This window comes from Coccinella septempunctata, chromosome X, assembly GCF_907165205.1.
Source record: "Coccinella septempunctata chromosome X, icCocSept1.1, whole genome shotgun sequence".
Classification (NCBI taxonomy): domain Eukaryota; kingdom Metazoa; phylum Arthropoda; class Insecta; order Coleoptera; family Coccinellidae; genus Coccinella; species Coccinella septempunctata.
In genome coordinates, this window is record NC_058198.1 from 5,979,970 (window position 1) to 5,996,522 (window position 16,553).

General features: G+C 36.0%; 1 protein-coding gene and 1 long non-coding RNA gene across 4 annotated transcripts in view; both read right to left on the reverse strand.

The window, feature by feature from the left end:
* LOC123322236 (hemicentin-2-like) overlaps positions 1 to 16,553 on the reverse strand; it is a 297,343-nt gene that overhangs the window by 60,474 nt on the left and 220,316 nt on the right. The window lies entirely within an intron of this gene.
* LOC123322238 lies at positions 978 to 10,028 on the reverse strand. Its single transcript, XR_006539084.1, has 3 exons — positions 9,540 to 10,028; positions 8,198 to 8,317; positions 978 to 1,109 (listed from the first exon to the last, which is right to left on the reverse strand). It is a non-coding gene; the product is annotated as an uncharacterized LOC123322238 (long non-coding RNA).

The window sequence follows — 16,553 nt, forward strand, 5'->3', positions numbered from 1 at the left end:
ACTATACATCAGGAAAAAATTTGCGAGAAAATTTTTTTTGTGTCGTATCTTTTTCAAATTGGGTTTATAGATCAACGATGTCATGCTGATTCCGATTCTGCAACTTTTTTCTCGAAATTTCTCGAAACGTAATCTTAAACCTCCGCAAGAGTCAGAATTTAGTTCCTTTAGATGGTCTCGAATTGAAAGAGCCATAGCATCAAAAATAATTCTCATTTCTGGAAAACGAGTTCAGAATCGGAATCAGCGACCTCAAAATATTCAGAAAACATATTTAACTCTCCTATATCTAGAACTTCAATTTTCAATTCTGATCGAAAATTTTTTCCTTACCAGGATATAATTTGCAAGAAATTTGTTTTTGTGTCGTATCTTTTTCAAATTGGGTTCATAGATCAACGATGTCATGCTGATTCCGATTCTGCAACTTTTTTTCTCAAAACGTAGTCTTTAACCTTCGCCAGAGTCAGAATTCAGTAAACTTCCTTCTAGATGGTCTCGAAATGAAAAGAATCAAAAATAACTCTTATTTCCGGAAAACGGGTTCAGAATCGGAATCAGCGACTTGGAAATATTTAGAAAACCTATTTAACTCTCCTATATCTAGATCTCCGATTTTCAATTCTGATCGAAAATATTTTCTTACTATTAGTTAGGATAAAATTGTCGTATCTTCTTCGAATCATGTTCTTCAATAAATTCGATCACACCGATTCCGATTCTGAATTTATTTTTCAAAACGTAGAGGCCTTGACTGTAGCATAAGTCAGAATTCAGTAAAAATTTATTCAAAAAGAAAAATGGTCTCGAATTCAGAGAGCCCTAGCATAATTTTTTTTTTCTGAAAAATGAGATCAGAATCGGGATCAGCGATTTCGAAATATTCACAAAACTTATATAACTCGACATGTTCTGTTCATCTTGAATTTTCCAAAACACATCACTACTTGGATATCGATTGAAATTCATTCTGGGAGGATTCTGCATTTCCTGAAACTTGTCCTCGTAATCGTCCTCCGCTGACGAATGGCTCAAAATGTAACGGGAGTTTGAAGATCAGGATCCATTGCTAGTTTTACGTTTCTTTTGTTCAATTATATAGAGGGTACCTGAAAAAATTTCCTTAGTTGATGAAAGTTAGACAGGAAAAATACCTCCACTATGTGCTCTCGGAGAAAGAAGTGGAATTATTAATCAATGCTGTGCAAAAATGTGTGAAACAACTCTTTTGAGGTTGACAATTAGAACTGAAGCGTGAATTTCTTGGCATGAAGAGCACCTACAAGGAAAAATGCTGAAGTCTGTCTTGCGAATCAGAAAGTTTTCCAAATATTGAATGCCGATACTTGATGAAAATCCATAATTGAACTAGAAACATTGTATACGATTTTCAAAAAATGAGTTTACCTTCACCCATCTGAAGATGCTCTTGAGATAGTGAAACAGTGTCGTGGTTTGAAAACTCATTTTGTGAAAATCGTATAATCTGTTTCAAGTTCGAAAATTTTCCAGTTTCGTTCCTCGAGAATTTACCATTTCACGTAATTTGTAAATAAAAACTTTCAGAAACAATATCCATATCCATTCATAAATTGTTTTGTAGTATTGTAGTGTTCTTCAGTATGACACAAATATAACTTGAGTAAATCAGTTGTGAAATGGAAGACGAAGTGATACTGAAGAGCATTATAACACACTATCTTTGATTATTTATAATCTTTGGTATATTTTATTCAGATAAATAAATGAAATTGAATAGTTTAATGTGTTTCAATGAATCCATAAAAATCAACACTACGTTACGATTCCGACAAGGAGCAGAAAAATAAAAAGTGAAAGTTCGGAACAATACTGAACTTGATTCGATATATCTCATCAGAGGTTACATATTTCAGAGTCATGTATGTATGTCCGCATTGTGAATTCTACAAGCATTATAACAAAACAATAGTCCGTGTTTTAGTGTTTTTATAGAATTGGTTAGGTTTTTTCTCCTGCTATTCGCCTTCTTTTCGAAACAACCACAAGGATATTTACATGAAGGTGAAAATATCAGATGATCTGAGTCTCCAAAATTAATCACTTGTATTTGTTTCATCAGATGAATGCAACCAGCCTACTGTCCATATAATAATTATTGCTGCCAACTCAGTGAGATCACAACGATCAGTTGTTTGTTAGTAATTCGTCAATGGATGCCAATCTGTAGCTGTATAATTGGGGTATATTGGGTCAATGGTTGGTCAAGATTGCATCATTCATAATCAAGGTATATTATCAGACAAATGGGCACACAGAGCCATATATCGAAATGAGACTTGGCTTGAATATGACAAGAAAACACTGCGTTGCTCAAAGATGTAGGAATTAGACTTTCGAAAACAAGACTTTAAATTGATAACACGAATATTAAAAATGGAGGTGATAAACACTTAATCCTACTGGGTACTTTTTTCTTATTTGAAAGGTAGAATGAAATTGTTTGGTTTGTGATCTTTCATTACGAATGCTTTCTTTCGATACTATAGTTTAGAAAATGTTTAGCTCGATACAAAAGTTGTCAATTGAGCTCACATCAAATGATTCTGAATGTTGAGAAGTAAGGAGTGAAAACTGAAAAATATCGCATTCCATAGAGTATCCAAGATGGATTTCTCGAAAAAACTCATTCAAAATAAGTCAAAATATGAATTGGCTAATACTGTGTAAATGCGACCCTCGTCGAAGAATAAAGGAAGATTGCTTGCTTTAGAACAAGAACACACCAGGTAGGGACCTCTAGTATGATTCACTGCGGTGCACATAAATAATCCTAAAGTATAAATAATTGGTTAAACTGTATAATTCAGAATCATCTCGAGGGATGCTACCAACCAACATCGTTCTACTCTTGCTTTGTATTAGAGAGTAATAATAGAATTTCATCCTTATTTATGGCCGATACGGAATGTGAAGGTTGAATCAGTTGTTATAATCTCATTTATATACAGTGTGAGCCAAATGTTTAACATTGATATCCATACTCGATTCAGTGGCGATTTCAAGAGTAGTATCTGAAAATTTTGTGGAGCTCGATGCAGCCGTTCGGTCTTGACGATCATTTAATTGATTCCATCTCTTTGTAAATTTTTCGTCATGAAATTGAGCTCACTCTCAATACTTCATAGCTAGTTCCTGAGTGGATTCTGAACCTTCTGTGTATAATCGGAATTTCCTTTCAGTCTGGGTTGTGGTTTCCCTCGTTCCGTCTTTCTTCCTACTTAGTACGTTTTTTAGATGCTAATTTTCTTGGTGATTTCCTTACTGAGAAGATTTGCTGAGTAGATGTATCTGCGAGAAGAAGAGGTGCACCTAATGGTTTGGTTCATTCTGTATGGTTGCCAATCACCAATTCTCTTCATACGAGGTGACAGCTGCGCCTTATGGAGATGATGTCCTACAGTTCTCCACACATCTCTACTCCCTCACCTAGTTAGCTGTATTTTTTCAGCAATATAACATTTGTCCCCCCGTTCCTCGTTGAACCAAGAACTTCTTCAGGAAGTGTTTATGTCTTGACACCCCGATTACTGGATTCCAATCCCATAGGACAAGTGTGGGATATGAAGGGGAGAAGACTGTCCACACTGCTGTGCCACAAGCAGACATCGACAATCTCATTTTGCCGATGACTAGACGTGTACAGGAGTGCACTCAGCGACGGGTTCGTCAAACATATTATGGATTGTTTATTTTCAGTTATTATAGTTTCATACTGGATGTAAGACTACCAGTCCAGGAGAAAACCAACTTGATGGAATAAAACTGCTTTTGGATGAAACAACAGGTGGCTGAATATCTTCAGAACCTTCGTTACGATGACTTAATTCATTGTTCAATCGGAATCGAATAATCGTTTCCAACATATTGTTGTCGGAGAGGATTTCTAGGGGGATTTCGTCATTTCTGATCGAGTACCATAGACGTCGGACACGGTGATGCGCTGTCAATAAATTAATTAGCTGGAAGACTAGCCGAGGCCGTCTCCCAACACGGAAATAATTATTATCATGAAAACTTTATTGTTTTCGGAGAACTCTCATTCGGAACTCGCTCACGAATCCATCCAGAAATAACTGACAGATTTTTCCCCCTGAACACGATCCTCCGCGCAATTCGATATCGGTAGGAAAGGATGAGGGAAAATATTTTTGTTGTGGAATAGAGACGCCTCTTATCCATCAGGATGATTTTTAATTTAACTGCCATTAAAAAGGTCCCGGTTCATTTCGAACGGAAATGAAGCGAATTATTTCTCCACGTCAATAACGTGTCGGCTCTCGAATTCGTTTCCGCTTCCTTCGTTTCCATTACATAATCTTTTCTCACTTGGATTCCGCACGAATTCCATGTCCATGGAAGATTTCGAATTTGACTCATGGCATAGAAAACGTAATCGTTGTCAATGTTTTTCATGTTATGCTGCTGAGGCCAGCAACCATCTCACTACTTCATGCAAATGCATGAAGACAGCCCACTTTGAGATCACATAGTAGTAAATTTCCAGTTATGGTACTCCAAACTGTAAAGGAATTCCTATAAGGAGAACTCGTACATTCTGGCCTCTCGAATAACATGAATTTTTGTCGGTCTCAACTGATTTTGGAGACACATCGTCACAAAGGCGAGAACTTCTATTTAAATGTACGTTTTCTCCCAGCCAAATCTTCTCAAAACTCCTCCTTCTCTTTCTCTTCACTTCATACGCAACCGAAATAGAATTACTGTGGAGGAATCTCCTGATACTGAAACACTCCAAAATGTTCTTTGGGAACCCTGCGAGATTTAAGAAGTATCAGGAACCTAGCAAGAATATGCTAAAACTCCTTACTGGATACCCCACAGGATTAGCAGAAACTGACTGCAGATTCTGTGAGGAGAAAAAAAAGACTCCAGATTACCTGAATGCCTAACCAATGCAAGCCAAGGCAAAAAAATTTTTTGACGACAAACTCACACGATCAAGGAGGTAACTTCTTTCAAGCTATCCCGGATAGTGGAGTTCATTAGAACTTTGGAACAAAAAGGCGAACTGTAGACGCAGCTTAAACAGCTCTGATGGGAAGCACAATAAACCTCAAGGTCGTAGTGTAACGCAACCCCCTTCAAAACCTTAAATCATCCTGCTTGAAAAAGCCATAATTGATAATCGAACAGAAAATGTATTGATAATCGAACTCTTTTGTCATCCGAATTCCTTAATTGAAGTCGTCACTTTTCTTCGGGAGAAATGAAAATTTCGATTTAAATAACTCCTCACAGCGTACATGATTTTTCCTGGTCAACCCTCATCAGATTTTTTATATAGGTTGATAAATATGCAAAACGTAGCTTTCGAGTATTTATGCAGAAAGAATAACGGAAGTAAGGTGAAACGGAGATAACTAAGTAGGAGGGACTTGAAGCGAATTAAAAAACGCGAAACAAAACGAACCATCTAGTACACCCTACATTTATATGGAGAGAAGGACGTGCTGTCGTCTGATAATCATAATATGTACAGGTTCCGGCGAAATTTCCACTGTGTAGCTTCATTTTATTCTGAATTATACTCTTGAAATTCAGAAGTAGCTGTATTCATGCAATTATGCCTCGTATGGAAAAAATCACGAACTGGCAATATAACTAGGAATTTGTAGCATCTGACTAGAAATGGAATTTAGAGGGGGACGATACAGACTGCAGAACGAGCAGGCTTGAATTCGCTCCGGTTTCGTTAGAAAAAGCAGATTCAATCATTACGATACGTGCTTCGTTAAATCCAGTCTCCTAACAATAACCTCTTCGCTTGGATCTTGAACTGGCGGCACCAGATCAGTTCTTGTGACAAAAACTGAGGAGCATCCAGAACTGAGACATTGGAGGTTTCTCTATTATCCTATCAGGAACAATGGACATAAGATATGGCACATAAGTTGAAATCGATTAAGAGACATGGCACCAGAGCAAGTACGAGCTGTCAGATAAAGGAACACTGACAATGATTCCGTATAAAACACTGACGCCGCTAGTCCATAAAGCATGTAGCTTCATGGAATAAAGAAAGTAGGATCGTGGAAAACCTGCTCGTTTACACGAAAGAAGACTATTATTTTCAGACACCTATCATTTGGTATACTCTAGACGGGATCAATTAAATGGAAGAAATATTTTCGTGGTGAAACACGCCCAAACCTACGCACAGATTACGTGACGTGATTACTAGAAACTAACGTCATGATGTCAGGTTGACTCATCAGGTAACTGACCATTACTGATGTCTATTTGGGTTGTCCCCGATAGCAGGGTGAAAAACATTGGGGAGATACTGAAATCGAGTGGAACAATTTCGAAAGGAACTCCTTTTGATATTTTATCTACTCGAATTATATTGAGGGGTCTATTCACTGTATCAGCGATGGCTTGGAACATACACAACAAGAATCTTAATGTCTCAAAACCAAAACTTCGAAAATTTCAGGGGATAGAAATTTATTTTCGAAATAATAACCCAATATGCTATTGACGTATATGTCAATCAAAAATATTCCTTTCTTTGCTTAACACTGGTAATATGATAATGAGTTAATGAATATTCTGCATGTTTCAATTAGATCTGAAATAAATTGTACCTATCTAAGCAACACACAATTACACAAAACAAGCCAAATTAACCATTGAAAGTCTCGCAGCCTACTTTCCGAGTTCATAATAAATTCATTACGATTGTTCGCTAACACTCGATAATATGAACTGGATGAATACACTATTTTTAATTTCGTTCAGTTTTTTCTCCATAGCCACGATGGAACAGCACTTGTGCATATCACAAGCAATCCATTATACGATTTTGTTATACTGTGAAAATGTTTTAACATGTTTCCCCTTGGGAAGTAAACCCTCAATATAGTTTCATGAAGTGCATTTCAGGGGTACATCAATTATAAATCTTGTAATTGGGTCTATTGGATAAAATAATTTCCAGAGAGTTTCATTTCTATGCGTACGGCACATAAAAAAAATGATTCAATAATTACTTCATATATTTTTAATTAATTTTGGTTCGTGGAAACCGATGAGGGTGTACAAAAATTTGTTTGGATGAACAGCAGTGGAAAAATATTTACCATGGAACCCAATAATTGTACAATGAATTTAGGTGAAACCAAATATCATTTCACATAATAATGTATGAAATTTTCAGTATCACTCATTCATTAACAAATGATTTTTCTGCTTCTCTGCAAAATTGAACGAAACTTCATTTTTCGCTTTCAAACTGATTTTAGTCATTAGTCAATCGTACATTTTGTTATTGGAGAGTGGTTTTAAAGAGAACTTGTAGATTCCCTTCTCATGTGTACTAGTATATTTCGAATCTAACAAATTTTCTGTAGAAATGTGAAATATTTGTTGAGACTGAAAGGAAAATGTATTTCGGGTCGTAGATTTTATTGAAAACAGATTGATATCCCGATCGAATTCCGAAATTACAGACAGTACGCGAATTCCCTGTACTCGATTGTTTTTTCACTAGGAACTCCTATAAAAGCAGGAAATGAGAAGCTGAATGTAAATGTGAATTGACGGCAGCGCAGACTGCATTATTCAGTAGGAATGAAGATGATTGGGATGAAATTGAATTATGTTCCCTCTCGTAGCATTTAGTTGGACTACGCCGTTCACCTTGAAATGAAATTCGTGCAGGAAATGATTCCTCAAGTTCCTACAGAAAAAAATACTAGAAGAAATTATAGATTTGCTTGTTTTTCCCATCTCTCATTTGCAAGACCGAATATTGAAAACCTTCGCCCACTGGACAATGCTGATTCCTTAAACTACCTGAAGATGCTTTCGGCGTTATTCAAAAGCTCGTGTAATGTTTTAAAAAAATTTGAAAAGTTAAGGAAACGAGAAATATACTTGTATAACCTCCGTAGGCTATGATACTATTCTGATGAATTCAACAAAAATTAAACTCCGGAGTCTAAATAAATAAATAATGAACCATTTAAGTGATTGCGTAATTTCAGTAGGACATAAGTAGATTAGAGAAGTGGCAAAGTCAGCAACAAGATTTCGCATAGTCAAAGTTAAGGAAGTGTTGGTGGATATTGGCACGTCACTTCCGGTGAATTGAAATGCAAATGAACTGAAGAACAACTGAATGATAGCTCACCCTATGATCTTATTGTATATCGAGTCGGGAGATATCCTAGGGGACCGGAGGGCTGGAAGCAGATCGATGGCCTGCTGCTTTTTGCGGATGGACCGTCTGAATGGATGATACAAACTGTTTCTGCGGAGAATAATAGAACGCTGAGGCTTTATTATCCGACTCCAGTTAGAACGGCACAAGAAAACAGTTTCCAAAGAGTCGCACAGTACGGAGTGCGACCACCGAAACGCCTCGTTTCTAGACAATAGTTTCAATGATTTCGTACATTTATGACATGACCAAGAAAGACAATCTATTTCCATAACAGGTCCCTTACTCATCAGTCCATGATGATGGAAATCGAGCAGCAGGCTACCAAAACCCAAATTCAGGATGAGAACGTCTGATAGACAACTTATTTCTCTCTTTCCTTGAATCGACAACCCAAGGAAAAAAGAAATAACTTGTTATTTATAGAAATTGCTTCTGCGTTAGCTACTTACTCTTGAATCCAGAAGTAATTTCTTCAAGCTTTGACTAACAAATTATATCTAAACAGTATGAAGGATGAAATGATACAAAGTACAGTTTCTAATTTTATATCAGATTCCTTCATCAGACAATAAATTGAAATAAAACAGCAGATCATGTTGTTTCATAATAGATTTGAGTAATACGATGAGTCTGATGATTTTTTGAAAGGAAATAATTTCGCAAACAGTTCGATGATAGTAGTAGACTTATTGGCCAACATTTTTACTGCAAGTGGTAGACATTTCTTGTTATTGTGGAAGAAAGTTTTCAGCAAATGGAATTTGTGTTTCTATGTAGACGATATGAGAAAAAGTGTCTGGATAGAAGCCCGTCAATTCGAGTAAATTTCAAAATCAATTGTCTGATGAAGGAGTCAGATATAAGTTCCGAAATATTACTGGGATTATTCAATTGTTCATATTGTTTGGATGTTCTCTATTGGGCAACATCGTTTCAAAAAATTGTTTCTCACAAAGAGTGTATTCAGTAAAAAGAAGTAGTAAATTCCACCAACAACAACTTTTTCAAGTATTTCAGATATTGGCAGAGAAAGGCAATAAAAAATTTTAATGAGAAATTCATGTATAATTTGCGAAACCTTCTCAGGTTTAGAGAAAATACCACTATCTGCCCAACGATGTACGCTCTAACTGACTTTTTGAGAAAAGTATTGTTTACATTCTGTCTGAAGTGAAACAATTCGACGATTCTTTAAATGAAAAACTGAAAGGCCTACCACAGAAAAATGAAATGAGACACTACTTGGCTACACCTTTAGGCTGGTAGTGGATCATCGATTAATAAAAATCTATCACACTCAAACGCTCACTTTGGCACTTCTAAAATCCTGGACTGTTCCCGAATTCCGATCTGAATTGAATCCCCTGTGTTTCGTCCTGTCCTTCTGGGATGCCCCCCGTTTTTGCAACCTCGATATTTCACTTGAAGAGGTCAAACACACCTACGTGGTAATTCATCAATCATTCAATAAACTCCTGATTTCGACTCGAATTGATCTCGCAAACTTTCGCTTCATTTTGTTTAGATGCGGTTTTCCCATTTCGGCCAGACAGGGTAATCTGAATTTCCCCGGAATCGGAGAAAACAACGGGAACCTAACTTTTTCGGACTTCCAGATAAGGGACGGGTTAACGCGACTCTGATGTTTATCAAGGAATCACTAGGAGGCATGTTTGTTTTTCTTAATGCGCAAATAAATCGAGTTGTTCGAGGCCGCTCGTCTTCTCGTGTCCACGAACATGTGGGACAACGATTTTCGCCTTCGTTATGAAAAAATTCACAACTCTGGGCGAGTCGATGCAGTTTGGTATCAATGAAATATTGTGTTTACCTTCAAAATTCCAACATTGATAACGAAACACGTGTCGCGGTTTGAATACCTCATGTTGGTCAGAATCATGTTATTCCCAATTTTATGATATATACCAGAGTTGCCAGTTTTAAATCCAGTAAACCTTTATGTACTAATGATTTTTTTTTAATTCAAATAATAGTCACAAAGAAGAATTTTGGCAATCAGAATAAAAATCATGTAATCTCTTAAATAAAGGTTTGATTATTGATCATTTAAAAAAAGTCCCTGGATTTGATCTTCCTAAAAAAATTTGGCTTAGGCTGAAACGGCTTGGGACTGGTCATGATAGGTGTAATAGCATGCTCTTCAGATGGAATGCTGTTGAGTGTCGGAGATGTGAATCTGGCGCACGGAAGAAACTATAGACCTCTTGGTATACAGTTGCAGAAAATATAATCCAGAGTGGTTTCCAGAGAACTCATCGGGTTTCTTTTTTAAGATGGGTTGCAAATTTTAGAATTTTTTGATGAGAAATATAAAATTCAATACCTCTTTCGTTTATTCTTTCTTTTTTGTTTTCAGATTATTCCAACTTCGTCAACCACCATGGTAGAAAGAAGGGGGAAGAAGTCCTTTCTTAAATGAAGAAGATGTCCTTCAATATTATAATTTCCGCTTATTCTTCACACAAATTCATTATCATTAAACTTATACGAACAGACAGATAGTTTTTTTTCTGAGGTTTTTGTCTCTCTTTTCATGTATCATACGAGGATATGTGACATTTTTCAGAGATCCTTATGTTTCAAAACGTGAACTCTAAACATTCCTGAGGGTTACTATTTTCATCTATGCTCGATATCATAGTTGTGAATGGAGACAGCGACCCAAAAACTGCCTCCAAAACGAGCATTGTCGTCCAAAGTTGAAAACCTGCCACTTTCCACTCAAGTTATAAACTAAATAGAAGAGGTGTATCATCCATATAAAATCCCCCCTTTCAGAACGGATGTAAAATCCCATATTCAGTTGATTAAACTCTTGACTGGCCACTCCAAGCAATGGCATCAAACTTTCGCCCTTTTTTGCATTCTTTGCACACGTAACTCCGGTGTATTAAATCCGAGAATTCTGTCATATACTGGGTTCGAGTTCCGTTTTCGAAAGTCATCAAACTCTGCAAGTTACACCGTTACCAAATATGAGATGGATAAAACGGGAGTAATAGCAGACTCGAGGGCCATCGTGCTGCGTTTTTAGATCACTCGAAAAAGTGGCAAAGCAGCTGGGTGGGTCAAGATTTTCAATAAAGTTCGTTCTTCCAACTCACTCGATAGGTCGCATTGATTCAATTTCATAAGAATTGAAAAAGTTTGTTATAAAGTTTATTCCATTTTACAAATCCCGTTCTCGTTTAAGACTTTTGTATATACATTCGGGGCAATTTAAGGTTGGGAAACTTGCAGAAGACCGGCGCTGATGTTGAAGTTTCCATCAGGAATTTTGTCATCGTTAAAAAACCCCAGAGTTTGTTGTTCTTTTCGATGTTCAGAGATGAGATTTTACAACGAGTAATTTCGACCAATTATTCTTTTTGTTTTTTCAATTTCGAAATGGATATAGGAAAAGAATTCCCGTCCAATAGGAAAAGAATTGAGGTAGACAGAAGCCTTCATTTTATCATGGGGAGATATTTTTGCAGTATCCCAATTACATTTTTTGAATACCTAACAAGAGCACAATCGACTCGAAAAAAATGGATTGATCAATATTCAATATTTCATCGATTTACAATAAAGCTGAGGATAACTCGAACAAAAATCCTTTTACTTATATTATTAATAGATAATGTGAACGAATTTGCCAGATGCCAATAAAATCATTGATGAATGCCATCCCGAAGAAGGAATTAAATAAAGATTCGGAAAATCTCAATGGATGCACTCTACATCATGAATTCTCGTACATATTCGAAGCAAATTTTGTTATGGGTATTGCATATTCAATAAAGAACGACATACCAGTTTCACGTACATTTCATTTCATTTCAAAGGTCAAAATCCTATTCTATCGGATATTGGCCCAGAGAATATATTTCCAAGGAGACCGTCGCATTGTAGATTTTTTGCTTGAGCTTATATTCGTATGTCCAACAATCACCTATAGATGAAAAATTTCATGAACGCTTACTCATATTTCCAAGAGAGGATACTTTCTTTTCTTGGAAGTATCAAAATGGAGCAGGTTCCTTTTCCCACCAACTTCTATTTATAAAATGAATTCCCGAAACCTGTACTCAACACCAAAGTATTTAGAAAAGTCTATGCAATTTATTTCTTCATCAATTGAACTCTGTAGATGGTATATCTTCACTGAAATAAGTTTCATGTATCACTACAATACTTGTTTTACATGAAAGATGCAACCCCTAGGATTTAGTTTTATCTTTCTTTACCTACATGAGTAGGTAAAACACCGATAGGGCTAACAAGAATGAAGGATTTTGGACCTCTCTTAAATGAACAACATTTATGAGTTAATCTGTCAAGTTTTCTGCGATTTCCTATGAGAATGAAGAAGAGATGTTTCTCAACGTGCAAGAGAGCATCAAATCTACCAGAAAATAAATAATTACCAAGCGAAATTAAACTTATAACAAAACGTTTATCATTGACTTTTCCACATATTTAACTTGTTAATTCTCCTTCGCGTTTCTACAATTTCTAGTAATTTTTGAACTTTTAAAACCCTGCTACGTTTCAAAATGTGTATCTGGAAGAATTTTCCATACTTGAAATGAGATTAATTTTGAACTGGGGGTTGGTACGTTTTAATAACGGATTATCCGGATTATCTCGGTAATATTTGAACATACTACTTATAATCCCACGATTGAAATGGCTACAGGCGTGCCAAACTGCGATTTTCATATGCATCACATCAAGGGCCTCGAAAACATTGCGACCGAGCCTTAAATCACATTCATTAGGGTTGAAAATAACTAATTTTCAACGGAATAAGTCCGAATTAGAGTTGCTACGGTGGGATATCTTGAACAGTTAACCGTTATACATAATTGAACTAAAGTAATTAGAACTTTCAGGGCAGGAAGGGATAGTTTTTGAAATAAACCCAATTAGAAATTTCTGCGTTGAGAACTTTGTTGAGGTCTTTGCATTAGTTGATAATGGCAAACACTAGATATATGAAATTTTTTTAAATGTTATTATTCGTCATAATCCCACCAAATGTAAGTTCTCCGACCAATGGAAGAAATATCCATGTTTTATATGGGGAGAAAAGTAAACCCCATTGAAATAGCATTACGCTCACATTTGAAACCATTGGCAATTCTTACAGAATCCTTTGATTTCAACCTCAACATTTCATTATTATAAGTATAAGTTTTCGAAAAGAGGGGGAAAATGGAATAGATTAGCGATGAATACAAAATTTCAAAAACCACGACAGTTTTTTTTGAGTAGATCATTGAACTTGTTTGGTAGTATCAATACTTCGCTTTTTCCCATAAACTGAAAACCAGCATCATTGAAAAACCACATTGAATCATGAAAAAATGCGGTTACCAACGACTCATGAAAATGTGCCTTTAATCTACCGAACAGAAGAACAATATTAATTGAATTTTGAGGTTTTCCACTTGATAAACTTCAGGATTCTGTGAGCTTTATTCACTACATGTATATTATGTTCGTAGAAGTTGATATGAAAAGCAATTATAAGTACAAGCTACACGAGTTGCAGTTAGTTCAAGGAGAATCGATTAAAAATGATGAAATTTACATGAGATGGGAAACGATTATGGAGGGCAGGTACCCTCCATAGATAGGTTCGTGGGATTTCCCACATTACTGGTAGATCTTTGATTCTTTAATAGATGTCCGACCCTGCTGTATCGAAAATGAATAGAAGACGGTAAAGTCGAGAATGTGCAAGGTCGTTATTGTCATTTGAAAAATAAATATGAAGGTGTATTCTCTCAGAAAACTCATCATAAAATTTAAGGTGATACCTACATAATCTAAAAGAGCAACTGAAATAAATCTCGAAATTTCACGGACCTAAGTGCAACTGTTTGGTCTTGACGAATTTTTGAATGTCCCCATATTTTTCGCTTTCAAAGGTCAACTTTCGATAGTTCCTTGTACCTACTATTATTACAGCATGACCAACAAGAATGTGGAAACATTTCTCGTGGAGGATCAAAAGTCGTTTATATCAATTCGATTTATCTGGTATACTATGATGTTTGGAGAAAATTAATCAAACTCAAATAAACTGTGAATAGATGGACCTATACCTTCCGGCCAAACACTGAACCTGATGATCAAAGGAAATGGGAACTGATTCAATATAGCGGTTACATCCACCTAGGCGATTCTGTGTGCGAATCCGAAGGTGATTATATTTATGATCCCAGACTATACGTTGTTGGAGTTTGCTTATCAAAAATAATTCGGTTCGGGATTAAACTAAGGACATCAACATTAAATTTTAATCTCGGATTATATATAACATCAAATCATATTAGCAGGGTAGGAAAGTTTCAATTTGGACCCAACACCTTAATCCGTCTTTTGTATTAAACCATGTGAAAGGGGGGATGGTTTTCCAAGCAAAATATTTTGTGTTCGCCTATCGATTAGGTTGTTTGTTAGCTTAACTAATGATGATATTATTTCGCACCTTAATGCATGAAAATAGTGAATCCTCAATTCCTCAACTAGTAGTCGTAGCAGAAATATTACTTAAACTCAATTATCTGTTTCCCTTTTTCATGTTTTTATAATGAAACATCTGATTTGACTTTGAGATGAATAATATTTATATTTGATCAGTTAGACCACTATCTGATGCTAACCAAAATCAGCTGTTGATGATTGATGATACAGAAATTGACAATTAGAACACAGCAAAAACTCCAACATCTTTCTAGAAAAAAATTCCCGAATATATGTGAAGTATTTGAAGATATTGAGTAAACGATCAAGAAATCAAGAACAATGTGCCTCAAAAAATGAAACTTTGTGAAATGGACAGATTCAATGGCGCAATTTCTAACATTTCAGGAATTCCATATATATCCTGTCCCTCACAGGAAATGGTCGGGAATTAAAACTATCGCACAAATCCAGTAATGGCATTTCCTGCGCCTTTATAAAAGGCCATAAATATAAACGGAACGAGCATGTTCAGACTCGGAGTGGAAGCCACTTTCAACGTGAACTCAGTGCGCCCTTATTTTAAATTATAATTTGTATAAGTTAGTGTTAACTTTTAATTAAATGGTGCCCCAAATGCCTGCACCATCCTTCTCATATGCCATTTAAAATGCATTTCATTCTCGGCCAGAAATTAAAAACAAAGGCAACCGAATTTATCGCCCTCTTTCAGTGCGGAGGTGTGATCAGAAACATTCCTGATTTTCCCGGTATATTAGCGACAAAACTCCAAAGATGTACAGGCTGTTCAGCGCCTTTTCATGTATCCCTAAACTGAAATCCAACTCTCGCGTTCTGCCCTATCCTGCTATCTATTTCAGTCGCGTTATTCGCCACATTGCTCCAACGTTTTTCAATAGACCCTCAATATCGAAGATGAAAAAAGACATTTTTTTAATTTCCTCAATATCATCTACCATTTGCAATATTCCACAGATAACACACAAGTACGAGTGTAGAGCTAGAATCCGATCTCATGGAGAGAAGCGATCTTTTGGGATTGTGGCAAATACTTGTAAACATGAGAAGGGATAATTGCGTCAAGAAGACCCAGCAACCCTAAACAGGATGAGATAGATCCGTTGAACTGATATGGAAATTCAATGCTTACCTTAACTGGACGCACAACTCAGTCAGGACATTATATAAACGTGGGTATAAACTTTAACGTTGATCTTGTCATTTTATGCAAGTTGCTTGGATAAATTTACTTGGGTATCGTCTCCAGGAAATGAGCATACAAATCAGCGAGATTGGATGAGAGATGTGCATCGATTATATCAATTTGTGATGAACTGGTTAAAGATAGTTCTACCCTCATGTTCCTACAGGCAATGTTCTTTGAAGGTTAATTTCAAGAGAGGAGTCACTCTGAAAATAATGCGTATTGAAAGCTACTAGTGTTATTTTTAAGCAAATGGAATTCAATGAAATTAAAATTTCACTTAAAACCAACTTCCAAACTGAAAATTTTGAGATAAAAATTGTACACCTGAATAACTAGCCTCGAACAGCTATTTACAGCGCTAAATGAGAGTCATCGCAAAAAATTTGAAATATAACTATGTACATGAAATCTATATAGTTTAGCTGGACTCATGTGGTAAAACTGTATCTATTTTACTTCTTTTCTATTTTACATCATTTTCGCTAGATGGTCAATTTTTCAGAGTGCCTTTCCATATTTTATCGTGGATGTCTTCGACACAATATATAAATATTGCAAACTACCATTTTGAATAACTTATTTCAGTCGAACCGAAGGTTTTCGAATCGGCTATCCAAT